This window comes from Phyllostomus discolor, chromosome 6 (assembly GCF_004126475.2).
Source record: "Phyllostomus discolor isolate MPI-MPIP mPhyDis1 chromosome 6, mPhyDis1.pri.v3, whole genome shotgun sequence".
NCBI lineage: Eukaryota > Metazoa > Chordata > Mammalia > Chiroptera > Phyllostomidae > Phyllostomus > Phyllostomus discolor.
Window position 1 is genome coordinate 110,846,051 of NC_040908.2, and position 27,247 is coordinate 110,873,297.

The 27,247-nt window shown below is 36.7% G+C and overlaps 1 protein-coding gene and 1 long non-coding RNA gene across 11 annotated transcripts in view; both read left to right on the plus strand.

The window, feature by feature from the left end:
* DLG2 (discs large MAGUK scaffold protein 2) overlaps window positions 1-27,247 on the plus strand; it is a 1,904,207-nt gene that overhangs the window by 438,871 nt on the left and 1,438,089 nt on the right. The gene's annotated exons all lie outside the window — the stretch shown is intronic.
* LOC118501486 lies at window positions 5,890-7,495 on the plus strand. The gene is made up of 3 exons (XR_004904111.1): window positions 5,890-5,901; window positions 6,597-6,599; window positions 7,276-7,495. It is a non-coding gene; the product is annotated as an uncharacterized LOC118501486 (long non-coding RNA).

The window sequence follows — 27,247 nt, forward strand, 5'->3', positions numbered from 1 at the left end:
TGTTGACTTGAGAGATAGAAAAGGAGATAGATACAGAGATAGAGAGGGATTGAGATATCAATTTGTTTCTCCACTTATTTATGCATTCATTGGTTATTTCTTGTCTGTACCCTGACTGGGGATTGAACCCACAACCTTGGTGTGTCAGGATAATGCTCTAATCAACTGAACTACCTGGCTAGGGTCTAGCCCACATTTTTAAAAGCATGACTATTTAGCCCTGCCTGGTGTGGCTCAGCTGGCTGAAGCATTGTCCTGTGGACTGATGGGTTGTGGGTTATTTCCCCAATCAGGGCACATACCTAGGTTGTGGGTTCAATCACTGGTTAGGGTGCATATGGGAGGCAACCAATTGATATTTCTCTCTCTCTCTCGTTCTCTCCCCCCTCCTCCTCCTCCCTTCCTCTCTCTCTAAAAAGCAATGAAAAGGTACCCTCAGGTGAGGATAAAAAAATGCATGACTTTTCATATGAGCCTTACATGCTGTATAAAATTGCTTGTTTTGTCAGATAGTATTTAAGTTCTTTGTGAATTTTAAGTTTAAACAAGCAGATTACCATGTAGTAAGAATTCATTTTTTGTGTTACAGAGTGTAATTTTTATGTTCATAAACAGACTATGAACTCCCAAGGTTAGCATTTGATCATTTTTCTATTCATTCTCATGCCCATCTGATTTTGTCACTTAAGAACCTTCATTATACCTTCTTGGCCTTTATTATGATGTTTTCATCATTAGAAACCTTCTCTTTGCTTTTCTTGCATACTGATTTTTAGTCCTGGGGCAAACATACTCAAGTTTTTCTTCTTGATTCAGGAAAGCAATTTTCTAGTCATTCTTTCTACAATTTCTCCTCTTGAGAAGTGTCTCTTTCTAGCTGTTATAGCATTAATTATTCATAGTTTTAAATATATTGCTTATTAACCATTCTGACTGATAAAATATAGCAAAAAGTCTTTTGAGTTCCCAAACCACACTCAAAAAGGCTAATTTAACAGATGGTTTGAGGGAATACTAATGCTTATTGAGTGCCTATCAGGTGCCAACTCTATGCTGGGTACCTTCACATAGAATATATTCTTTACTCTTACTGTACACTACAAGGAAGATATGATTAGTTTGATTTTAAAGATTAGAAAACTAAGATTTAATTGACTAGCCAAGGTTATGCAGCTTGTAAATTTTGGGGTTAGAGTATGAACCTAGGTCTGATGCCTTTTCACAGCTCCAGAAAATATTCAGTTTACTCAATCATCTTGCACACCTCCTTCTAACAGTCATAAATCTTGTAATTTTTTTAATGACTGCATTCCCTGCTGAATGAGAGCAGAACACTGTACTTGTTTGTTTTTCTTTTTTTAAAATAGTTTATTTATTTATTTTTAGAGAAGAAAGGGAGGGAGAAAGAGAGAGAGAGAGAGAAACATCAATGTGCGGTTGCTGGGGCCGTGGCCTGCAACCCAGGGATGTGCCCTGACTGGGAATTGAACCTGTGATGCTCTCGTCCACAGCCTGCACTCAATCCACTGAGCTACGCCAACCAGGGCTGTTTGTTTGTTTTAATTATTGCATTTCTAGCCATTAGCACAGTGCTAGGCACATAGTTAAGCCTGCATGCAATCTGCAAGATGAGTGAATTGATGAATTAATAAATGAACTTATATTTTTAATTTACTGTACTTCATCTTGTAGGAAAATTTAAATGACATATATATCTATGAAAGATATATCTCCAAACTGACATATATATCTATAAATTTAAATTATACACATAATTTAAATTATATACAATACACACACACACACACACACACACACACACACATTTGGGTAATTTAGTAAGTTGCCAGGCAGATTCCTTGGGAATGCTAATGGTCTATTATCTTGTGATGTTAGGAACGCATATTACTGGTTTTATTACAAATATGTTTCTTCCAGAAGAGTTAAGTCAGTGTTGCTGTACTGAAACTGGTAACAAAGTGGTGATTATATATCATTGTGTCCTAACGTCCAGTTAAAGTTCTGAGATATCAACAGGCCCAAAGCAGCCCTGTTTATTTACTGGCAAAATGCGGACATAATAGCAACTTAATGTATTTTGTTTTCTTTAAGAAACATGACAGTGCTAGACTTGATGACTTTGAAATTTGTTGCTCTTCATGGTACGCTGGTGCTTGGCTGTCTCACTTAATCATTGTGGCATTAATGATGCCACTAGTGGCTTGAGGCCTTAACTGGATACTTGAGTGCAACTACACAGTGAAAGGGAAACCTATTGTGCTAATGCTGAGCACAAAGTCTGAATGCTCAGTAAACCACAAGCTTATTGGGACAAATAGAAAAAGCTTGAGTAGGTTTTAGACATTTAGACATGATTGAAATCCATATAGAAATTGAGCGATGATCAGGTTTGACATAAAATGTGTTAGGGATATAACATAGCACATTATTTCTTATGTCTAGTGCTTGTTAAACAGCTTTTGATTCCTTCTTATTTTATCTGCTTTCTCTAACAGGAGGGCTCATAAAACTGATTTCTGAAAAATGGTGATGCAACATTAAACAAAACTCCACCCGCCTCCTTCAGAGAATGTTCGAAACCTTTTGTGAGAGGAGCAGATTGAGAAAGATTTGGAGATGCCATCTTCTTGCCTCTTGTTCTCCTCTCTCTGCTCTCTCTGCTTTTTTGGTGCTGAAACTTGAATCTGGGTTAACATTCTCTTGGGAGGCACCTTTTACTCTGGAGAGTTTGAGGGTATAAATAAGGTGTGCAGAAAGGACAAATGGAGGCTTGTTCTTTATGCCTGGTGCTGTTTGCTGTTTAGGGAAAAGGGGCATTTTGATGTTTCCTTCTCTGTGATCTAGCCCAGATGACTAGAGTAAGAAGGCAGACTGGGAATTAGGATAGAACTCTATTAAGAATGTTTTTAAATATGCATTTCAAATTTCTTCTTTGTTCTCAATAAAGATTTCGTGAACCCTTTACCTTTAGTCCAGAAGATGTGTGCATGCATTGTGTTTGTATGTATGTAATGACACAGCAGGCCAGTTTTTTATTTCTAGGAAGAATGGAGTTGCTGAAAGATCCCCTGTGTCTGCCAAAATTTAAGCATTGTTGGCATTGATAATTGGGAAGACTGCACCTCTAGCCAAGGGGAGGTGGGACTCCTAATGATTCCTGATGGGCAGAAGTTCCTACTACAGGTGTGCAGGTTCACATTAGATGAATTATTAGAAAGGTGATGAGAAATATGGCAATATATTAGATATTAATCAGTAATGACTGTTTTGGCCTTGTCATAATCTTTTGTTTAACTATAATTCTTTGACACAAGTAGCTATATTCTATTTATAATTCCCCAACCTTTTTTTCCACTTAAGTTCTTGGTTAAAACCTTATATCTCTTTATATGGTACAAAACCTTTGTAGAAACTGTATACACTCTGGGGACTTTGGAGGTTCTTAAACTATTGATGGTGAAAATTCTTTCTTGTATCTTTCTTTCCTTTAACAAAAATTCCTCATGTTGAACAAAGGGTCCCTGGCCTATGCTGTAGCCTCTTCCTCCAGTTTGAATAATAAGCCAAAGACATGCACTTCCTGAGGATGTGTCTTTGTTACTTTATTGTGTGTAGAATTATGACATTTTATGTGTATAAATCCTACTCCTATCAGCAAATTCAAAGGGATGTGGGGTGGGGAACAGTGCTTCCTTCTTTTTTGTGGTTCTAGGAAGCTTGAACCATTAGTGATTTTTCTGTTATTGAGGTATAATTGACACATAACATCTTATTTACAAAAGTAAAACATAAAGATTATTTGTATACATTGTGAAATGATTATCACAATAAGTCTAGTTAACATGCATCACCACACATAGTTACAATAAAATTTTTTTCTTTGACGAGTACTTTTAGGATTTCTTAGCAACTTTCAGATATTAACTATAGTCACAGTACTATATAGGACATCCCGATGACTTATTTTATAACTGAATGTTTGTACCTTTTGACTCCTTTCACTCATTTTGCTCACCCCCACCTCCCATTCTGTTCCCTGAGTCTACAAGCTTGCTGTGTGTGTGTGTGTGTGTGTGTGTGTGTGTGTGCGTGTGTGTGTGTTTGTGTTCCTCATTTTTTAATCCACTCATTCATCATTGGACACTTAGGCTGTTCCATATCTTCACTATTATAAGCAATGTAATGACCATGAGAGTTCAGATAGCTTTTCAAAATGCTTTTATTTTCTTTGGCTAGATACCCAGAAGTGGAACTGCTGCATCATATCATAGTTTCACCTATAGTTTTTAGAAAAGCCTTCATATTGCTTTCCACAGTGGCTGCACCAGTTTACATGCCCACCAGCAATGCGCAGGGTTTTCTTTTCTCCACACCCTCCCCAATGCTTGTTATTTTTTAAGATTTTATTTATTTATTTTTTAGAGAAGGAGAAAAGGAGGGAGAAAAAGAGGGAGAGAAACATGGATCAGTTGCCTTTCACATGCCCTCAACCAGGGACCTGGCTCACAACCCAGGCATGTGCCCTGACTGGGAATTGAACCCGCAACCTTTTAGTTTGTAAGGCGACAGTCAACCCACTGAGTTACACCAGTCAGGACAACACTTGTTTTTTTTTCTTCGTTCTGATAACAGTCATTCTAACAGGTGTGAATTGATATATATATATATATATATATATATATATATATATATATTTATTTATTTACATTTCCCTGATGTTTAGTGATGTTGAGCATCTTTTCATATCTGTGGTCCATCTGTATGTGTTCTTTGGAAAAAACCTCTACTCAGATTCTCTGTTTTTAAATCAACTTTTTTTTTTTTTGCTATTGGGTTATATCAGTTCTTTATGTATTTTGAATGTTAACCCTTTATCAAATATGTAATTTGCAAATATTTTCTTCTGTTCAGTAGATTTCTTTTCATTTTGTTGATGTGAATATTTTTGGTTAAGGATATTAAATTAGCCCTGACTGATGTGGCTCAGTGGATTGTGTGTTGTACCACAAACCAAAAGGTTGCCTGTACAAATCCCAGTCAGGGCACATGTCTGGGTTGTGGGCCAGGTCCACTGTTGGGGATGTGTGAGAGGCAACAGATTGATATTTCTCTGGCACAATAATGTTTCTTTCCCTCCTTCTTTCCCTCCCTTACCTCCCTTCCCTTCTCTCTAACAATAGATAAATACATTTTTTTAAAAACAGATTAACTTACTTTTCTGTTTACCAGCCAACAGTTCATGTCACAAGAAAATATAGAGAGCACTTCTGCTGCCAGTCATGCACCAAAACTAAGTATTATGTTAGGCAGTGTTGACAATTGTCACATGTGTTATTGTGAACATGGTAGCATATAGTGAATAGAGACCACAGATGCTAAATATCCTACAATGCACAGTCTCCTTCTCCCCCAGACACAATTAAAATGTTGGTAGTGCTCAGGTGGAGAAATTTTGATCTAATTGTACAGCAAATACTTGTGACCAGCCTTTCATATTACAGATATAGTTCTAAGAGCTAGATATAGTTCTAAGAGATAGTATAACCAACACAGCAGATATGTCTTTACCCTCATGGAAATACAGTTTATTTAGGAAGACACACATTAAACAAGCAATACTGTTAAAATCTGCTAATTCCTTTTCTCAAAGAAGGTTATGAGCAAGGTTCTAGAGTATGACATAATTGGTACCAGAGGACTGGTAATAATTTAACTCACCATGGGATGGATACTACAATTCCTGAATCTCTAAATCTATTCGCTTTCTACATGTGCTCATTCCTCAACAACTAGTGTTGCAGAGGCTTGAAAGTTGGTGAACACATGAACCTCTTCTTTAGGACTATATATGTCACAATATAGTCGAAGGGAAAGATCAACGTATGCAAAATACAGAATAAAGCAACTGTATATATGCATACATTATGGTATAGGGTCATTGAATTTTAGTCCTAACCATAGTAGCTTAATGTCTTAATTTTACTGGGTAAGACAATCTTTAGGCATTATAAAAACCACAACAAAGAGAATAACAAAATGTTATTCATTTCTACAAGTTCTCCTTAGATTGTTGTCCATGTTTACGCATTTTATACATAATTCTCATTTTAATATGCAAAAAATTTTTATCATGATTTTCTCCCATAAAATTCTGGTTTTCATTTTTTTGGAGTATTCATATTTATCACTTGAATGGCTCCATAAAATTTCATTGTGTGGGTAGTCTTTAATTTATACAAAACTTCCCCCCTATTGATAGAACATTTATAACATCTTTCTTTTTACAGGTGACAAAACTGAAGCCCAGAGATGTTGAATGACTTAACTAAATAATTGCAGGGTAACAGATAGTGTCCAGTGGTTTTAAAAATTGATATGTAATTAATACAGAAATGTCTAAAGTCTATTTCTCACATTTTTCTACAGCTCATAATGCAGAAAGACAATGTGCGATTGTAGATTCCCAAAGGGTCCTGTCAGTTTTTTAAGGTCTTTCTCTGGTCAACCTCATATTAATTACAATATTAGAGTGCCATGATAATAAGTGATCTTTTATTCCCCATTCTTCCTTTAAGTTGGTGTAATTTTTTAGATACTTCCTGAGTTGCATATGAAATATGCCCTTTTTGGGGGACTTGAGACTTGTGGTTTATAAGTAACACTGATGTCGCAGAGGATGATTAAAAGGAGGAAGATTGCTAGTCTTCTCATTAATATTCTTTAATTTTAGAATATAGTCATTTTTTAGTCTGAAAATTTGACTATCAGTTCTTTTCTATTGAAAAAGCAAAAAATATTTGCATTGTATTATGTATTGAAAGTCAAAAAAAGTATTACTTTATGAAAAGTGAGAAAACACTATCAGGCTGAGAAAATAATCATCAGTCTGTAGTAAAATAAATTAGTAAGATATTAGCAAAGCAACTTTTTCACATTTTACTTCCTATGAATAAAAACTAGAAGAGGGATCTTTTAAAGCAACAAGGGTAGAGTGCTCAAGAAGATAATAAGCAATATCTTATTTAGTGGAAACTACAGTTTCACATGTTATTAGAATGTCTTTTAGTTAGAGAAGAAATGTCTGTTTGACATTTACTGGTAATTTTTTGGCAAGACATGTACTTAAGACATATAAGCATTGCCATGAAACATTCTTATTTGTTTTATTTGTTTTTTTTCTGTCCAATATTAAAAGAAGAGGGTTTTTATTTCTTTTAAAATAATTTCTGTACAGTTGTATACTTCCATTTAAAGAACATTCTTTGTATGATGACTCTATGTGTAGACCCTAGACTTTTTGAATTTTTGTAGGAGTCTTGAAAACAAAATGTTCTGCTTTTGTTTATTAGCATTTCATTATACTTAGATTTCAAAATGTTTACCATAAGAAATATTATGGAAATGATATGTTTATTGTACCAGTGAAAAACTCAAGTTACTCACTGTAGAAACTAAGATGCTCACTAAGATCTAGGGACAGAGTTATAGGAATGGCAAGCACTTGGAAAAAATAATCTTAGTGTCAATAGTGTCCTTTTAAAACAATGATTTATCTGATGGTAAAAATATGGAAATATCATGTTGGAGTGCAATCATGAAAGAAAAAAGAGAAAAATAAAAATCACCTATAATTTTTTTTTCACTAAGACTTAGTATTTCTGTGTTTTAGTGTCTTGTTTTCTAGCATGGCCAATGGAAAAGTACCCAAGGATATATTAAAATAGAGCTTCATAGAAAATTTAAACAAGTAAACAAAGAAACAAACAAAATAACATTTCTCTACTACAAAGCATCTCTGAGCATTTAGTATGCTAAGATGCACTGTGAGTCTCCAAGGGGAACTGATATGTGCAGACTTTAGATACTGTAGACACAGGATGGCACAGAAGAAGAGTTAAGAATTTGAAGTGACTTGAAGTGCAACTTGGCAATACTTAGGCTGTACAAAGTTTAGGGAAATAATTAATATTATGGGCAAAAGAAAGCAACTATATTTATAAACTAAAAAAAATAATGGGCATTTTGGGGTCTCTTCTAGGAGGTAAGTACTACTGTGTCAGTATTCTTTAAAATATTATCCCCATTTTGTTGGTAATGAATCTGGTGCTTGCAGTAAAATTGCTGTCCTTGGTGGGTTAAGTTAGGGACAGTTTATCAGATGAATGAAGAAAAGGTAAAAATATAATATTCATAATTGTGAGTTTCTGGGCAATATGGAGGTATAGGTAGATACACTTCTCTTCCTCACATAACCAAAAGAGGATAACAACCAATTTAAAAACAAAAAACAACCAGAAGTGCCAGAAAATCAAGCGTATGGAAGTCTGAGAAAAAAGACATTAAAGAAGAAACATTCATCCAGAACAGTAGGAGGGGAGGAGACAAGCACACATGGTGGAGAGGACTCATGGCAAAGTGGTAGTTGGCAGACAAGTTGGTCCCACACTTGTGTGCTGATAAACTGAGAGGAACAACTAGGAAGTGAAGCAGACTGTGCAACCCAGGATTCCAGCTCCAGGAAAGAAAGCTTCAAAACTTCTGGCTGTAAAAACTTGTGGGGGTTGTGGTGGTGGGAGAAACGTCTGGTCTCACAGAGAGTCCATTGGTGGGACCCATAAGGCCCTAGAACATATTTAAACCCACCAACCCACCTGGGATAAACACCAGAGAAGTATCTCAAAGGTTACAATTCACTTGTGGCTAGCAGGGGAAGTAACTGAAAGTGGGGTGAGAGTAGAGCAAGCAGCATTGTTCCTACTCTGACTCCTCCCCGACATGTTACAGTACCACAATGCAGCAATATGGGTTGTCCTACCCTAGTGAATACCTAAGGCTCTGACCCTTAAACATAACAGGTACACCAAGACAAAGAAATGTGGCCCAAATGAAAGAACATATCAAAACTCCAGAAAAAGAACTAAGTGATGAGGAGATAGCAAACCTATCAGATGTGGAGTTCAAAACACTGGTAATCAGGATGCTCAGAGAAGCAATTGAGTATGCTGCAAAATAAAGAAAGAAGTGAAGGCTATATAAAGTGAAATAAAGAAAAATGTACAGGGAACCAGTCAGGATGGGTGGGGTAGGACAAATGGGAATCTAGTTACAATTAGCATTTTGGACTACAAATATGGCTGCCATTTGGACTACAAGTAATATGGTGACTAAACTCTGACCCAGAAGAGGTGACTGACATCAGACCAGGAGCTACCAATGATATGTTGCTTCTTTGTTCAGCAAGAACCAATCCTTGGCTCCTGCGAGAAGTCACATGATATAAAACTCCCAGCCTTTCCCTTCTCCCTTGCGGTCTTTTCTTAGCCCCTTCTCCGGATGGGGAACATGTTTGCCCAGAAGCACAAACTTCCAAAATAAAGCTCATCTGCCTGTTTCCATGGCTAACTGGCTGTTTATTTCCTCTGCGGGGTCTAAGAAAACCTTACAGAACCAACAGTGAAGGGAAGGAAACCAGGACTCAAATCAACAATTTGGAACAGAAGGAAGAAATAAACATCCAACTGGAACAGAATAAAGAAACAAGAATTCAAAAAAAAATGAGGAGAGGCTTAGGAACCCCTGGGACATCTTGAAACATTTCAACATCCAAATCATGGGCTTGCCCGAAGGAAAAGAGGAAGAGCAAGAAATTGAAAACTTGTTGAAAAGATAATGAAAACATCCCTAACCTGGCAAAAGAAATAGACATACAAGTCCAGGAAGTTCAGATAGTCCAAAACAAGTTGGACTGAAAGAGGACCACACCACAACATATCATAATTAAGATGCCAAGGGTTAAAGATAGAGAGAGAATCGTAAAAGCAGCAAGAGAAAAACAGAGAGTTACCTACAAAGGAGCTCCCATAAGACTATTAGATAATTTCTCAAAAGAAATTGTATAGGCAAGAAGGGACTGGAAAGAAGTATTTGAAGTCATGAAAGATGAGGAGGTACATCCAAGATTACCCTATCCAGCAAAGCTTTCATTTAGAATGGAAGGGCAGATAAAGTGCTTCCCAGATAACGTCAAGTTAAAGGAGTTCATCATCACCAAGCCCTTGTTATATGAAATATTAAAGGGACTTATTTAAGAACAAGAGGATGATCAAACTATGGACATTAAAATGACAACAAACTCACAACTATCAAAAGCGGAACCTAAAAAACAAAAACAAAAACAAACTAAGCAAACAATCAGAACAGGAACAGAATCATAGAAATGGAGATCACATGGTGGGTTATCAGTGGCGAGGGGGTGGTGGTAAAATGGGGGGAAAGGTGCAGGGATTAAGAAGTAAAAATTGGCAGGTACAAAATAGGCAAGGGAATGTTAAGAATAGTATAGGAAATGTAGAAGCTAAAGAACTTATATGTATGACACATGGACATGAACTAAGGCTGGGGAATGCTGGAAGGAATGGGGGTACTGTGTGGAGGGGGAGATAAAAAGGAGAAAAAAAGTGGCACCATTGTAATAGCATAACCAATAAAATATACTTAAAATGTATAGTATTCAATAATGAGGGTGTGGCATAATTTATAATAAGTCTTGTTTTTACTAGTCAAGAATATCTAATCATTTGCCCCATCTGAAAGGGTTCTATCCTATTCTTATATTTCCATTGTTATGCTCAGATGTATCTCATTATATTTCTTCTTGTATTACAATATGCCACAAAATGGCTGGGATTTCATAATTAAGACATGCTATGCAGTAGTTGCAAATGCACTGCTTAGGGAGCTCTTCCTAAAAGGCTTTCCCTGTGGTAGAACCATAGCTCTCAGGTAACAACTAATTTGTTTTTTAAACATAGAGGGAATTAGGTTGTGCTTCTGTGAAGTTCTCTTTGAGATCCTTTGAATGGAGGCTATCAAATCTTCAGGTTTCAGAAGGCGATTTCGAGGGGTTAAGAAGATGGAGGAAGGAGGGGAACTGTGAGATGTAACAATTCTAGCTTGGAAGTCTGGCTCTTACTACCAGACGAGAGCCTCAAGGGAGCCAAATTGTGGGTCTAGGTTTACACCAGGTTTCACTGCTATCATATGCTTCATTTGGGGACATATTTCCCACTGACATATTGGATCCTTTCTCTGCCAACTAGTGATAATGATATTTAAAATTCTATAGAGAATAACAGACATTTCTAGAGAAGTAGCCCTTTCCTTCCAAAGTGTTTTGCCTTCTGTAGTTTTTAAAAAGAGTCATCAAATTTCCTCTTTTCAAAAATTGAGACTCCATAGTGCCTAAGCTCATGCCCTTTGAACTTACAAAAGTAAGCATGTTATTTTGCACTTTTATTTTGTGTTGAAAACCTTGTGTTTTTTTATGTTGTTTTATATTTGGAATTCCACTTAATTATTTTCTAGCAGGTGTGGAAATAAAAGATTAAGCTAGTATGTGGTACAGATATCATTTTGGGTATTTTTGTGTGTGTGTGTGTTGTTGCTCTAGCCTTCCTACAACCACTCTTTTAGAAATATATATTATTATGCAATAATGAAAGTTTAGGAAAGTGGAAAAGTAGAATCACTTGTAGTTTCACTACTGTAACAGTTTAGCTGTTCTCACTTCTGCATATTTCCATCTGTTGGTCTCTGAGGGGAGCCAATAAATGGCACTCATCTTCTCTGCCTGGGGCTCTGAATAATTTGAAAAATAAAACAAAAGAGTGGCAGATGGAGCCAAAATATTACCTTTATTACTGATTAATTCCAGGTTAGAACATGGAACGTATTGTGAGAGCCAAACGTGTCTGCTGACTAAATCTTGGAATTAGGCAGGCTCCCTTCCCATGCTGCTCTCTCCCTGGTTGCAACCAATAACAAACATGCCTGATCTCACAGTAAGGGAGGATCATACCCTTGGGGAACAGATGCTCTCTATGACCCACTTGCTTCCATAAGGAAGAAAGGCGCAGGTAGGCCACACATTCCTTGTTTGTTTGTTTGTTTATTTATTTGCCAAAACTGATTGTAAGACATGTCACTCTTCTTCCCCACTGAAAGTGGAGTGAATTAATGGACAGAGAAAGGCCAGGGGTTATATCAATTAGATGTTACCACAGGAGGAAAAATCTTGCATGGGAAAGATGTTATTTCTCCTTTAGTTAAGTTTTATCTACTTTTAAAGAGACAATAAAACTATTATAAACACCCTCATGAAAATAGCCTGACAGATTATGTTTTTAGGGGAAATTCTGAGAAATGGTATCCCTGAATGTATCATTTTTGCTCCTTAGAAAACAGTAGAAATCACTTGATCATACAGTTTACCTAGCTGAGAAATTTCTGGTTCATAGAAAAGAGTTTGAGTGGTGTTTTTAGATTGTCTGTGAACTGAGGTTCAGTGTGGTTATATTAGAACTGTGATTGTTTCCAATATAAACAATCATCAATAATTAACTAATGAGCATTCTCTCCTAGCACTCTGGAGGTTACAGAAGAAGGTTAGAACAAGAATCCTGACCCCAGAGAGTTTTCAATTTAATCAGAAGAATAAATACAATGCCTAGGAAACTATAGAGCCAATTATAATTGTGAAATTGTGCCATATATACCAGCTAGTCTCAAGACAGTTAACATTTATGGGAAAAACGCACTCACAAGAGTGTACATCATAATGATAACTTGAAGTTTCTTAATTTATAGGAAAGGTAAATCATTTTATTTTCTAGGCAGTTATAGTCTAGATGAGGAAACAAAGTTAACAGGCAATTATGATACAACATGATATGGAATAAGCACAGGGGTGGTGGTAACACAGCATGAGGGGCATCTAATGCATTCTTGGGGCGGAAGGGGCAGATTTGTAGTGCAGAGCATATCTAATGGAAGGAAACTTGAAATAAAAGAAAAGTAAAAGTTACCCAGTTAAATGAAAGGGGTTAAGCAGTGCAATGGCATGTGCATAGAGATCCAGAGGAGAGAGAGCAGGGAAATTTAGGAACTTGAAAATAGTCTAGGATACTTCCAAGTACAAGGCCTGGAATATAGTCAATGTTCATTAAAAATATTCTGAATATATAAATGAACTTTGAACTGGGGATTAACACATTATATACCAATGAGTATGTGTGATTGGTTCAGGAAGAGCTGGACACAAGATTGGAGTATAGTGTTTGGAAGAATTGAACATCCCTTTCATTCTGTGTTGAACCAGTACTTTACACGTGCTCTTCTGTTAACAGTAGAGCTTTTAAAATAAGATTTTAAAACTTACAGTATTGTATTGAAGCCACTCAATCATTTCTATTCTTTCTAGTGTTTGTTTTTTGTAAAGAAATCCTAAGGTTCTTTGTGGGCTAAAGTTTAGTAGACTGGAAGTTAAAGAACCATATGTCTAAATGATAGCATTTCACTTGCCTTATAGTTCATTTTACTTTTTAAAGTGTTTTATTGTTGATTTTTTTGGTTATATAATTACAATGATGTTGGCTTCCTAGTGAATTGGATTTAATATACTAACAGGTTAAACCAGTGAGATAGTCATCATAATAATCATTTGGTGAAGTTTTCCATTTATTTGGCTAGTCTTTTAAACAATGTGTATTTATAAAGCATTTACTTTATGTATGGCACTGTATTAGGCACTGTGGGGAATAAAAATAAGCTCAGTATGAAATGTGGTAGTCTTACTGAGTAATACAAGTTTTGGAACTTTCTCTTGGGTAAATAACATTAAATGCTGAGAGAGAGAGAGAGGGAGGAGGGAGAGAGAGAGAGAGAGGGAAGAGGTAGAAAAGGAGAGGGAGAGGGAGAAAGGGGGAGAGGGAGGAAGAGAGGACACCTAAAGTGTTTTCTAATGGAATTACATATAATGTATTACACGGAGAATAACCTAAATTTTCAATGACAGGGGAATTAACTAAACTAGAGAAATCTATTAGTATAGGAATGAAAGTCATAATGTTGTGAAGATTATAATAATATAGAAAAAGGGGTTATAATGTAATATCTGTTTTAAAAAGGGAATAGAAAATTATATGTTTGATATGGTTCCAATTATTCTACAAAAAGTTTTATGTATAGAAAACAGAAAGGAAATACACTAATAAATATCAAGAGAGTGGATACAAAAGTGTGACCTTGCAGTAGAGATCTGATTGATCATTTTCCTTCTTTATTTTCTAAAATGTCCTCAATAAATACGTTACCACAGTATTATCTGAAGCATGTACATTTCTAGTTGACTTTGAATCTATCTTTAAACTATTTATCAATCTACTTGTGATGATAAAACATTTACATAGAAAGGTATTTAAATATATAGTACATGATACATTTTTATGAGTATAATCTAATGACTTTATTTGCTCTCCCCTTATCAAAAAAAAGTTATAACTTATAAGCACTCTTACATGTTCCAAACACCCTTTTTAGAAATTCACAAGTCTTATTTAATCCTTGTCATCCCTCCTATTTTAGATTCGGATGTTTGCCAGAAAATGAAGTCCTGCTCTGCTCTTCCACTTATGAGCTATGTAACTTTAGGTAAAACACTTAACCCGTTTAAAACTTTAGTTTCCATTTTCACTTTTTTGAGGATATTCCACAGTGGAATTTTCTGTTTAAATACTGTTAATTCCTGTTTTAATCCTGTTTTAATTCCTGTCCTAAATACTGCTTTTCAGAGTGGCTGCACCAGTCTGCATTTTCACCAAGAGTGCAATAGGGTTCCCTTGTCTCCACCACATCGCCAGCATTTGTTTGTTGCTTTGTTAATGATGGCCATCCTGACTGGTGTGAAGTTTTATCTCACTGTGGTTTTCATTTGCATTTCTCTGATGGCTAGTGATGCTCAGCATCCTTTCATATGTCTCTGGGCCCTCTGTATGTCCTCCTTGGAGAAGTGTTTGTTCAGGTCCTTTGCCCATTTTTTAATTGGGTTGTTTGTCTTCCTGTAGTAGAGTTGTATGAGTTCCTTAAATATCTTGGATATCAAGCCCTTGTCCAAAGTATTATTTGCAAATATATTTTCCCATACAGTTGGTTCCCTTTTCATTTTGTTGATGTTTTCTTTAGCCATGTAGAAGCTTTTTACTTTGATGAAGTCCCATTTGTTTATTATTTCCTTTATGTCCCTTGTCTTAGGGGACATATCGGTGAAAATATTGCTCCATGGAATATCTGACATTTTCCTGCCTATGTTCTCCTCTAGGACTTTTTTCCACTGCTGGGGTTATACCCTAAGAATCCTGAAACACCAATTCAAAAGGACCCGTGTACCCCAATTTTCATAGCAGCACAATTTACAATAGCCAAGTGCTGGAAGCAGCCTAAGTAGCCATCAGTAAATGAGTGGATCAAAAAACTATGGTATATTTACACAATGTAATGCTACGCAGCAGTAAGAAAAAAGGAACTCCTATCATTTGTGACAGCATGGGTAGAACTGGAGAGCATTATGCTAAGTGAAATAAGCTAGGTGGTGAAAGACAAATACTACATGATCTCACCTATAAGTGGAACCTAATCCACAAAACAGACAAGCAAGGAAAATATAACCAGAGACAGTTGAATAAAGAACAAACCAATAGTAACCAGAGGGAAGGGTGGAGAGTGATAATGTGGGAAAGAAGGGGAGGGGTCATTCAGGAACACGTATAAAGGACACATGGACAACACCATAGGGGCATAGGATCAAGGGTGGGAGGCAGGGATGGGTAGGGAACCTGAGAATGGTGGGATCATAATGGAGACTACTGGAACAATAAAAAAAAAGGTTCTTCAAAAAAAAAAAAAAGAAACAATGGTAAACAAACAAACAAAAAGAGCTTTAGTTTCTACCAAAATAGAAAATTGCATTGTTATGAACATTAATTCAGATACTCTATGTAAAGCATTTAGCATAATACCCAGTGCAAAATAAATTCTGAATAAACATTAGTAACTTTTAAAACAACAACGAAGTTTGACAATTCTTAGGACTTGGTCCTATTTTCTCTAGGAAATCTTATTTATTTTCATGGCTTTGAATACTACTAATGTGCCAACAGTTCTCAGAATATGTAGCTAGCTTAGCTATCTATCTCTTTTGAGCTTCATTTATTTAGTGTCCTACTTGACATCACCTTCTGGTTGTCTCAAACCTAACGTGTCCCCAACCAAATACCTTGTTTTTTTCTTCAACTAAATTCTTAATGTGACTCTTACTTTTCACCTGTACCCATGAGACCTGCTCTTCCTCTATTTACTGGTACCTTTCTTTACTCAGATGCTATGTCAGAACCTGAGAGAGTTACTCCTTTCTTTTTTCTATCCCTAACCCTCTGTATCCAATTCATCACTACATGTTATTGATTCCACATCCAAATATCCAATTGAATATCCATTCATCCCCCACCCCACCAACTTGATTGCCATTACACTATTGCAAATCAGCATCACCTTTTACTGAGACCACTTATCTCTGGATCTGACTTTTCATTTCCTGTATTACCCCTCTCTAATACATTTTCTCTGTGGCAGCCCAGAATGCTGTTTTAAAATGCAGATCTGACTATGTCACTCCCCTGCTTAAAACTCTCTGATGCCTTGTTTAATCCTCACAACTTTACCATGAAATTGACATGCTTTTTTTGTATTTTTTAGATGAATAAAATAAGACTAAGAGTCAAATTGCCATGCTCAGTGTATTGCACCAGTGACAGTGAATCAGAATGGCTGATAGAGCAGAAACCTAGAAATATAAAATCCAGCAACGAAGAGGCACTTATTTCCATAATAAGTATATTCTCTTCTCTAGTGTCAAGGAAATCTAATCATTTGCTATATCTCAAAGGAGTCTAGCTCTCTACATTTTACAGTATCTCTGTTTCTATACTATTGTTATACCCTTAAAGGCTATATAAATCCTCCAAGTGCTGCATAAAGATGTATTTAATTTTAACATAATATTGATTAGAAATATTTAATAAATACTAGATCAAACAATAATAAAATTGGAGATATAAAATTGCCTGGATAAAAAGATACCTGCCTCCCATGTGAAATGTATACAATAAAGTTGAGAGAAAATACAATAGGAACCAGATATACCTATTACTAGGAGGGAAGTTATGAGTAAATTTTTATCTTCTCTCTCTCTCACACAGTTGCTTTATCTAGAAAATAGGGATAATAATAGTACCTGCTTAATTGCACTAACTAGGTTTTAGGCACTATATTTAGAATTTTATATAATCCTTTTAGTGATTTTGTATGATAAAGGGAAAGACACAATAGAGATTGAAAGATGATGATTAAGTGGGTTAACATATATAATCTGGCACTAGTACCTCTATACTTTCTGAGAGGCAGGTTATATATTTTTTTTTTAAACAGTTATCAGTAGCCAGATTCATAGTGTTCATAACACAGTAAGGTTATACAGGTTCATAAGGCAGAGCAACAACTGTGGGATGTGTTGAATAAGCTTTATAGCTAGAAGTGTATGTCGGTTGCTTCTCCCATTATGAGATTTTCCTCCTCAGAAAGCATCACTCTCTGGTCACCCTCTGAAATGCTCTCTTGGCAAGATCACTGTATTGCAGAATTATCCTCATGGCACAAATAGATATCCTGATTTGAACTGTGCGTAGTGATATGTGACTTCTATTTCAGTCTTGCAATGAGCATAACATGGTATTACATGGTGCAGTGGGCAATGAAATAGATATTTGTGTTATGTTTCAGGCATGTACATTTGTTTGTATTGCTTCACTGTTCTTTGAATTGAATATGTAATAAGAAGTGGTTAAACAGTATATTAACATTAACCTCTTTAGGAGAATCTAACAATTCTTTTCATTCTTGGTAGATTTTAAAAGGAAAATTCTACCCAGTGTTTTTGAGAGTTAGAGTCTATGATTTTTGTTTTTCAAGTAAAATGGATGATGATTCAGCTGCTTTTCCCCCTTCCCATCTCCTCAAGGTGCCCTAACCTTCTTCCAAAGGAAGAAAACCCCAGATGTATAGTCCTTGTTCTTTAAACTGCTAAGCACTGCCAAGGTGAATTAGATAACATCTATGAGAATTCGTTCATTCAACCAACATTTACTGAGTGCCTACCAGATTCCAGGCATGGTGCTACACAGTCACACAAAAAGTGTGACATACGCTCAAGGAGCTTACAGTATATTGATAAAATGAGCTAAGTAAAGGTGATTAGGAAACCCACATATTTGTATTTTTCCCCATTTTCAACATTAGTTTATGTAATATGTTTTTACACTAATTTTAACATCACCACCACTATGGCTAACATTAATTTAGTACTAACTGTGCTGCAGACCTCATAAATGTTAGGGTTTATTGTGTATATCACTTTATTTAATCTTCCTAATAACTTCATAGAGTGGGGTCTATTAATAGCCCTCTTACATGGATGAGGCAACAAAGGCTCAGAAATGACATGTGACTTACCTAAGTTTATGTTATTAAGCATGGTGGAAAAAGAATGGAAGCCCAGGATCTTTTCATGACAACAATGCTATATTGTCTCACATTTGGATATAACTAGTGAAGAACTATTTCATCATTTGTCTGGTACTGATCAATTACCTCAACTGAATAGATGTTACAGGTTAATTCTGGGAAATGGCAAACTCTGGGGAATCATGGCTTTTGGTGAAACTTGTTTAGCGGTAAAGATGGGTTTTTGGCTGTGATTACTCAATGTCTCTAATGTGGAGGAGTAGGGCCAACCAATGAGAGACAACCCTTTTGCTATGGCCCCTTACTTTGAATAAACTGAAATGTGACAGTCAGTGAACAAGAGTTTAAGCAAAAATTTCAAGAATTTGGGGCAAATAATATCTGAGTACTATTAGAATGTGAAATGATTATTTAGTAATAAGTATTGATTGTCAAGTTCCATACCATCTCCACACATTCCAGGGTGCACTGGGCAAAGCCAATGCTATTTTATTTTTGTTTTTGTTGTTTGTTGTGTCATTGCAAAGCTCTGACATTTTAACCCAAGGACACATTGAATGCTGCTTTGGTTTTCTAACCATATGGCAAGAGTGTAATTTAATTGGATATTGTCCAAGAAGATTTTACAACCTTTGTTCAACCTGAAGCTTACAGAATAATATTGTCAACTTTATAGAAGCTCTTAACATACTTCTCTCCTTAGTTTTTCCTTTACATTTTTACCTCATTGACACATACATCTTGAAGTCATAGAAAACTATCTTAAATTAATTAAAGCAAAATTTTAAAGTAAGAGTGTCCTCAAGTAATAAGTTGCTGGTTTTTGTTTTTTTGTGTGTGTGGGGGAAAGGGATGTCGTGGTCCTAAATAATGAATAATATAATCAGAAACATGATAAGAGATAGATAGAAGTGGGTATGAATCCTGATACTTCCTTGTACTTAAAACATTTCAGTACCCCATTTAACCTTTTCTCACAAGGGGGTCATACAGATTAAATAATTATCTAAGTAAATGCATGTACACAATTCAGAAAGTCAGCAATTACTATTTACACTAAGTATAATATTTTTCTGTTAAAATGTTTTTATATTCCTTTTCTGATAAAACTTGGGATAAAGTGATTTTATGTAAATTGTCTCAAGGATCTTCAAAAAGACAAGATTCAGTATTGTATTTTTATAGCTCTCTTAATGAACAGTAGGTATCACTTTTTCTTTTTGTGTGAAAAAGGGATGCAGCTGACAGCTAGTATGGATTCCCAGGCTGTTTCAAGTGTGAACTGAATCGGAGGTCTGGAATCATCATACCCCCTGAGCATTCCTGTCCTTGAGTTTGTTTCTGTATTGTTATACAGAAAACATGTACCTGCATTGACATGATCTTTCAAAGGCAAAAAAGGAAATGCACATTCCTCTTTTGGAGGAGTTTAAATCAGAACCTAGAGGTTTTGTTTCATGTACATTTGCTGTCTGAGAACTTGGTTTGACTCATTAACCACATTATATCCAATATGCCACATATCCAGGCTTGACTTGTGTTATTGCTTGACATTTTCTGTTATGTATTCAGAGAAAAGAGTACAGTTCATATTAAACAAGCAAAGTTAACTTGGCCTTACCTATTTTAGAAATTCCTCTCTCTTACCCTCAAATTTAGGTTATTTTAATATGTTCATATATTTTAAACTGTTTAAAAAATATTTTTCCAAGCTACTTTTGTCAGGAATGAATAAACTTCTTTAAATAAGTGCCCCCAAATTATGTGTTTTCATTTTAACTGTAGAGGGTGGGTTTACATTTTAAGATACCACCATATTAGTTTTTCCTAGAAGTATTATTCAAACAATGTTTGTAAGAAGGCCTAATGCTTACACTTCTGTACTGTCTTCACATTCTGTTCAGGTCATGTCCATATAAATTAATTTTTTTCTGAAGCAATAGCAAAGCACCTGATGAGATTCACCCCATTAAATTTAAATCAGACACCAGACCCTTATTTAATACCTATAACATTTTGAGTTAACCATCTTAACCCCCAATTTACAGAGTGGAAAACTGACTCTGAGAAATGTCAAACCTTTTCCTGCTGGTCAAATAAGTGATAGAATCAGTACTCAGATCCAGTCCTGCATCACTACAAAGCCTGCTTATTTTCCATCACACCAGAATTCTGAAGATCCAGCACAGTGATATTTTGGGATGTTTAATTTTGTATCCAGTAAGTGCAGGGCAGCAAAGTCCAGGAGTTTGTAGTGTGTGGATGCATGTTAATACTATTGTTCAGGTGGGTTGACTGAGAGTAACACAATTTTTTCCCCTTGCTGGGGGCATGCACCACTCTGCCTTTAGCCTTTCATTAGGAAATTGAGTGTTTACTCAAAATCATGGAGATTAAATAGCATGCTATTAAACAATGAATGGGTCAAGAATGATATTAGGGAAGGAATCAAGAGGTTTCTGGAAACAAATGAAAATGAACTCACAACAACCCAAAACTTATGGGACACAGCCAAGGCAGTCCTGAGAGGGAAGTTCATAGCAATACAGGCCCACCTAAAAAAGTTAGAAACATTCCAAACAAACAACCTAACCCTACATCTACAAGAACACGAGGAACAACAACAAAGACAGCCCAGAGCAAGCAGAAGGAAGGAAATAACCAAGATCAGAGCAGAATTAAATGGCACAGAGACTAAAAGCACAATTCTAAGGATCAATGAATCCAAGAGCTGGTTCTTCGAAAAGATAAACAAAATCGACAAGCCTTTAAGCAGACTCATCAAGAAAAAAAGAGAGAAGACCCAAATAAACACAGTCAGAAATGAAAGAGGAGAGATTACAACAGATACCACAGAAATACAAAGGATTGTAAGAAATTACTACAAAGAACTGTATGCCAAGAAATTTGAAAACCTAGGTGAAATGGACAACTTTGTAGAAAAATATAATCTTCCCAAACTCAATGAAAAAGAAGCAGAAAGCCTGAACAGACCAATAACAACAAAAGAAATTGAAGCAGTAATCAAAAAACTCCCAACACACAAAAGCACCGGACTAGATGGTTTCACAAGAGAATTCTATAAAGCATTTAAGGAAGAGCTAACCACTATCCTTCACAGACTATTCCAAAAATTCCAAAAAGATGGGAGACTCCCAAACTCTTTTTTTTTCTTTAATATATTTTATTGATTATGCTATTACAGTTGTCCCATTTCCCCCTTCACTCCCCTCCACCCTGTGCTCCCTCTCCCACCCACGTCCCCCCTTTAGTCCATGTCTATGTGTCATACTTATGAGTTCTTTAGCTTCTACATTTCCCGTACTATTCTTGCCCTCCCCCTATCTATTTTGAACCTACATTCTATGCTACTTATTCTCTATACTTTTTCCCCCTCTCTCCTCCTCCCACCCCTACTGCTAGCCCCCCCATGTGCCCTCTATTTCTGTGGTTCTGTTCCTATTCTAGTTGTTTACTTAGTTTCTTTTGGTTTTGCTTTAGGTGTGGTTGTTAATAATTGTGAGTTTGCTGTCCTTTTACTATACATGTCTTTTCTTTATCTTCTTTTCTTAGATAAGTCCCTTTAGCATTTCATAAAGTAAGGGCTTGGTGATGATGAACTCCTTTAATTTGACCTTATCTGAAAAGCACTTTATCTTCTCTTCCATTCTAAATGAGAGCTTTGCTGGATAGAGCAATCTGGGATGTAGGTCCTTGTCTTTCATGACTTGGAATATTTCTTTCCAGCCCCTTCTTGCCTGTAAGGTCTCTTTGGAGAAATCAGCTGACAGTCTGATGGGAACTCCTTTGTAGGTTACTGTCCCCTTATCTCTTGCTGCTTCTAGGATTCTCTCCTTCATTTTTACCTTGGCTAATGTAATTATGATGTGCCTTGGTGTGTTTCTTCTTGGGTCCAACTTCTTTGGGGCTCTCTGCGCTCCTTGGATTTCTTGGAAGACTGTTCCCTTTGCCAGTTTGGGGAAGTTCTCCTTTATTATTTGTTCAAATAACTTTTCCACTTGTTGGTCCTCCCCTTCTGGTACCCCTATAATTCGGATGTTGGAACGTTTAAAGGTGTCCTCGACGGTCTTAAGCTTTTCTTCGATTTTTTGAATTCTTATTTCATCATGCTTTCCTGCTTGGTTGATTCTATCTTCCTTCCAGTCCACTGTGTTGTTTTGAGACTCAGATTCCTTCCTTTCACAATTGGCTCTCCTCCGTGTGTCTTCCTGCATTCCTTTTATGGTAATCTGCATCTTTTCATGTAATTTGGATCCAAAATCAACCAGTTCCGTGAGCTTCCTGATCACCAGTGTTTTGAACTGTGCATCTGATAGATTGGCTATTTCTTAGTCACTCAAAAGGATGAGTCCTGGGGGACTGATCTGTTCTGCTGGAAACATGTCTTATGTCTTTCCCTATCTCTCCTATTATTTTACTTATTTATTTATTTTTTCTCCGGTCTGGTCGCTCTTGTTACGGTGGGGGGCGGAGCCTTAGGTGTTCACCGGGGCTGGGTGCCCCAGTTGCTAGATTGTGACGTTATATGTGGGGGCAGGGGTGGGAGCGGGGACCGGAGGGATCAATGGTGACCCTTCCGTTCTCCTGGACTCAGACACTTCCCTGGGCTTCTGGGCCGTGAGCTCTGCCCTGGTCCACAATTGCTGCCCCACTGATTCCCCCAGCCGCTGCTTGTGTACTCAGGGATCACCGCTGCACCGCAGCACTCCCGCGCCCCAGATTGCTGTCGCGCCGATTTTGCGCCAAATTTCCCCCGACCTCCGTGTGCCTGCAACCGGCGCCAGCCCCGCGCCCGCTGCTCGGCTCGTCGTCCCCTACCAGTCTGGATGTACGGGTCTACTTCAACTTCTTGGCTGTCCGACTTCCATCTAGATAAATCCTCTGACAGTTCTGATATTATGACTGCAAATCATTGTTGTAAATTATTGTGGTTCTGTTCTTGGTTGTGCGAGGAGGTACGGGTGCGTCCACCTATTTCTCCATCTTGCCGGAAGTCCCCCAAACTCTTTTTATGAGGCCAACATCATCCTAATTCCAAAACCAGATAAAGACACAACAAAGAAAGAAAACTTCAGGCCAATATCACTGATGAACATTGACGCTAAAATCCTCAACAAAATACTGGCAAACCACATCCAGCAATACATTAAAAAGATCATACACCATGACCAAGTGGGATTCATTCCAAGGATGCAAGGATGGTACAATATTCACAAATCAGTAAATGTAATACATCACATAAACAAAAGCAAAGACAAAAACCACATGATCATATCAATAGATGTGGAAAAAACATTTGATAAGGTACAGCACCCATTTATGATAAAAATACTCAGCAAAGTGGGAATAGAGGGAGCATTCCTCAACATAATAAAGGCTATATATGAGAGACCTACAGCCAACATCATATTCAATGGGCAAAAACTAAAATCTTTTCCACTAAGATCGGGAACAAGACAAGGCTGTCCACTTTCACCACTTCTATTCAATATAGTACTGGAAGTTTTAGCCACAGCAATCAGATAAGAAAAAGAAATAAAAGGCATCCCAAAAGGAAAGGAGGAAACAAAACTGTCACTGTTTGCAGATGACATGATAGTGTACATAGAAAATCCTATAGACTCCACCAAAAAACTGCTTGACCTAATAAATGAATTTGGCAAAACAGCGGGACACAAAGTCAATATCCAGAAATCAAAGGCATTTCTGTACACCAACAATGAAACAGCAGAAACAGAGATCAAGGAAAAAATCCCATTTGAAATAGCAAAAAGAAAAATAAAATATCTAGGAATAAGCCTAACCAAACAGGTGAAAGACCTGTATTCAGAAAACTACATAACACTGAACAAAGAAATCAAGAAAGACACAAACAAATGGAAACATATACCGTGTTCATGGATTGGAAGAATTAATAGCATCAAAATGTCCATACTTCCCAAAGCTATTTACACATTCAATGCAATTCCTATTAAAGTACCAATGGCATATTTCACAGACATAGAGAAAACACTTCAAAAATTTATATGGAATCATAAATGACCCCAAATAGCTGCTGCAATTTTGAGAAAGGAGAGTAAAGTAGGAGGGATCACAATACCTGACACTAAACTATACTACAAAGCCACCGTAATCAAAACAGCCTGGTACTGGCATAAAAACAGGCACATGGACCAATGGAACAGAACAGAGAGCCCAGAAATAAACCCAAGTCTCCATGGTCAATTAATATTTGACAAAGGAGGCAGCAACATAAAATGAAGTAAAAGTAGCCTCTTCAACAAATGGTGTTGGGAGAACTGGACAACCACGTGCAAAAACTGAAACTGGAGCACCAACTTACACCATATACAAAAATAAATTCAAGGTGGATAAAAGACTTAAATATAAAATGTGACACCATTAAAGTCCTAAAAGAGAACGTAGGTAGGAAAATCTCAGATATTTCACGCAGAAACTTTTTTACTGACGTGTCCCCTAGAGCAAGGGACATAAAGGAAAGAATAAACAAATGGGACCTCATCAAAATTAAAAGCTTCTGCACAGCTAAAGAAAACAGTATCAAAATTAAAAGAGAACCAACTGTATGGGAAAACATATTTGCCAATGATACCTCAGACAAGGGTTCAATCTCCAAAATATATAAAGAACTTACACGACTGCACTCTAAGAAGACAAGGAGCACAATTAAAAAGTGGGCAAAGGACTTGAACAGACACTTCTTCAAGGAAGACATAAAGAAAATCCAAAGACTCATGAAACAATGTTCAATATTGCTAGCTGTCAGAGAGATGCAAATTAAAACCACAATGAGACATCACTTCACACCAGTCAGAATGGCCATCATAAACAAAGCAACAAACAACAAGTGTTGGAGAGGTTGTGGAGAGGAGGGGACCCTAGTGCACTGTTGGTGGGATTGCAGACTGGTACAACCACTATGGAAAGCAGTATGGAACTTCCTCAGAAAACTAAAAATGGATCTGCCTTTTGACCCAGCAATTCCACTGCTGGGACTATATCCTAAGAACACTGAAACACCAATCCAAAAGAACCTATGCACCCCAATGTTCATAGCAGCACAATTTACAATAGCTAGATGCTGGTAGCAACCAAGATGACCATCAGTAAATGAATGGATCAAAAAACTATGGTACATTTACACAATGGAATTCTATGCAGCAGAAAGAAAGAAGGAGCTCCTACCCTTTGCAACAGCATGGATGGAGCTGGAAAGCATTATGCTAAGTGAAACAAGCCAGGCAGTGAAAGACAAATACCATATGATCTCACCTTTAACAGGAACCCAAACAACAAAACAAAGAAACAAGCAAAATATAACCAAAGACACTGAAATAGAGGACAGGCTGACAGTAACCACAGGGGAGAGAAGAGGGAATTTCAGGGGACATTGGGAAGGGTTCACGGGAACAAACTTAAAGGACACATGGACAAAAACTAGGGGGAGGGTGGTAATGGGAGGGAAGTGGGGAGGGTTGGGAGGGGTGGTGGATTGGGAGTAAAAGGGAGAAAACTGTATTTGAACAATGATTAAAATAAAATAAAATAAATAAAACAACAAAAAAAAGAAATTGAGTGTTTAACACATACCAGGGCCCTACTTAATTCCTGGGGATATGCCCCTGAACAAACATAAAATATATCTCATGGAGCTTACATTATTGTAGTCCTTGTCACCTGTTCTGTCACATGTCTTCAGTAGCTTATAGATGATTAAAATAAAGTGAAAATAAAATGGGTAATATTTCCCCAGAAAATAAAGTGTTTCCATAGACTTCTGATACCTGTTGTAGACAATCAGAAAAGAAAATGAGGCCAAAGTAGAACTTCTGTTTTATATTAGCAGTGTAGAGATTAAAGAGTGCAGCTACAGACAATTCTTGGCTAGAGAAGAAAGATATTGTGTCATAAGCCGAGTAGGCACAGCATATCCAGTGAATAAATGAATTAATGAAAGTAATAAAAACATGAGATGATTTACAGAACTAGTTCTAGGTAATGAAAACTGTAGAACTATACTTATTTTGAATTTGTGACTGGTTGTTATGAGCATTTTTGGTCCATTTATGTTGTATAATAGAACTTGATACATATATTTTATTTCTACATGTAGCCTCTTAGTGAAATTATATAACCCTTATAATTATTATCAATAACTTTATGTGATTGTTTGAATATACTAGACACTATGTTAAATGTTTCTTTTACGTATCTCACTCCATTCATTCACTCAGCAGACATTAGTTGAGAACATGTGCTCAACTAATCTTATGCTGAGGATACAGCGGTAAACAGGTGAAATCTGTACTGCTTACATTCTGGTTGAGGTGGGGAGAGACAGAAAACAAACAAAACATATAGAATGAATGCTAAAGAGAAAAATAAAGTACAAAAGAGGGTAATAAGTATTTAGGGGTGTAATGTTAAGCGGGATGATGAAGAAAAGTTCATCTTAGAAAACATTTTAATGAAGACCATTTTAATGAAGGAGCTGAGCTGTCCCTCTTGTGGATCTCAGGGAAAAGAAAACTCCAGGCCGAAGGACAGCACTTTGAGAGGGGCACTATTCTTTGCTTGCATTTTATGCAGAACAAATTAGAGGTTGGGTGATTGCTTGAGGCCATACAACTAGAACAATGGCAGAAAGTTGCCTTAAGATAATCAGCTCTCCCTGTGTTTGGAGGATGAGGTTCGCACAATTCAAGATAAGCCCTTTGCTTGTTAGCTTAATTAAAGCCATTGAGTCGACAATAGCCTTGTCAAGCCCAACCAA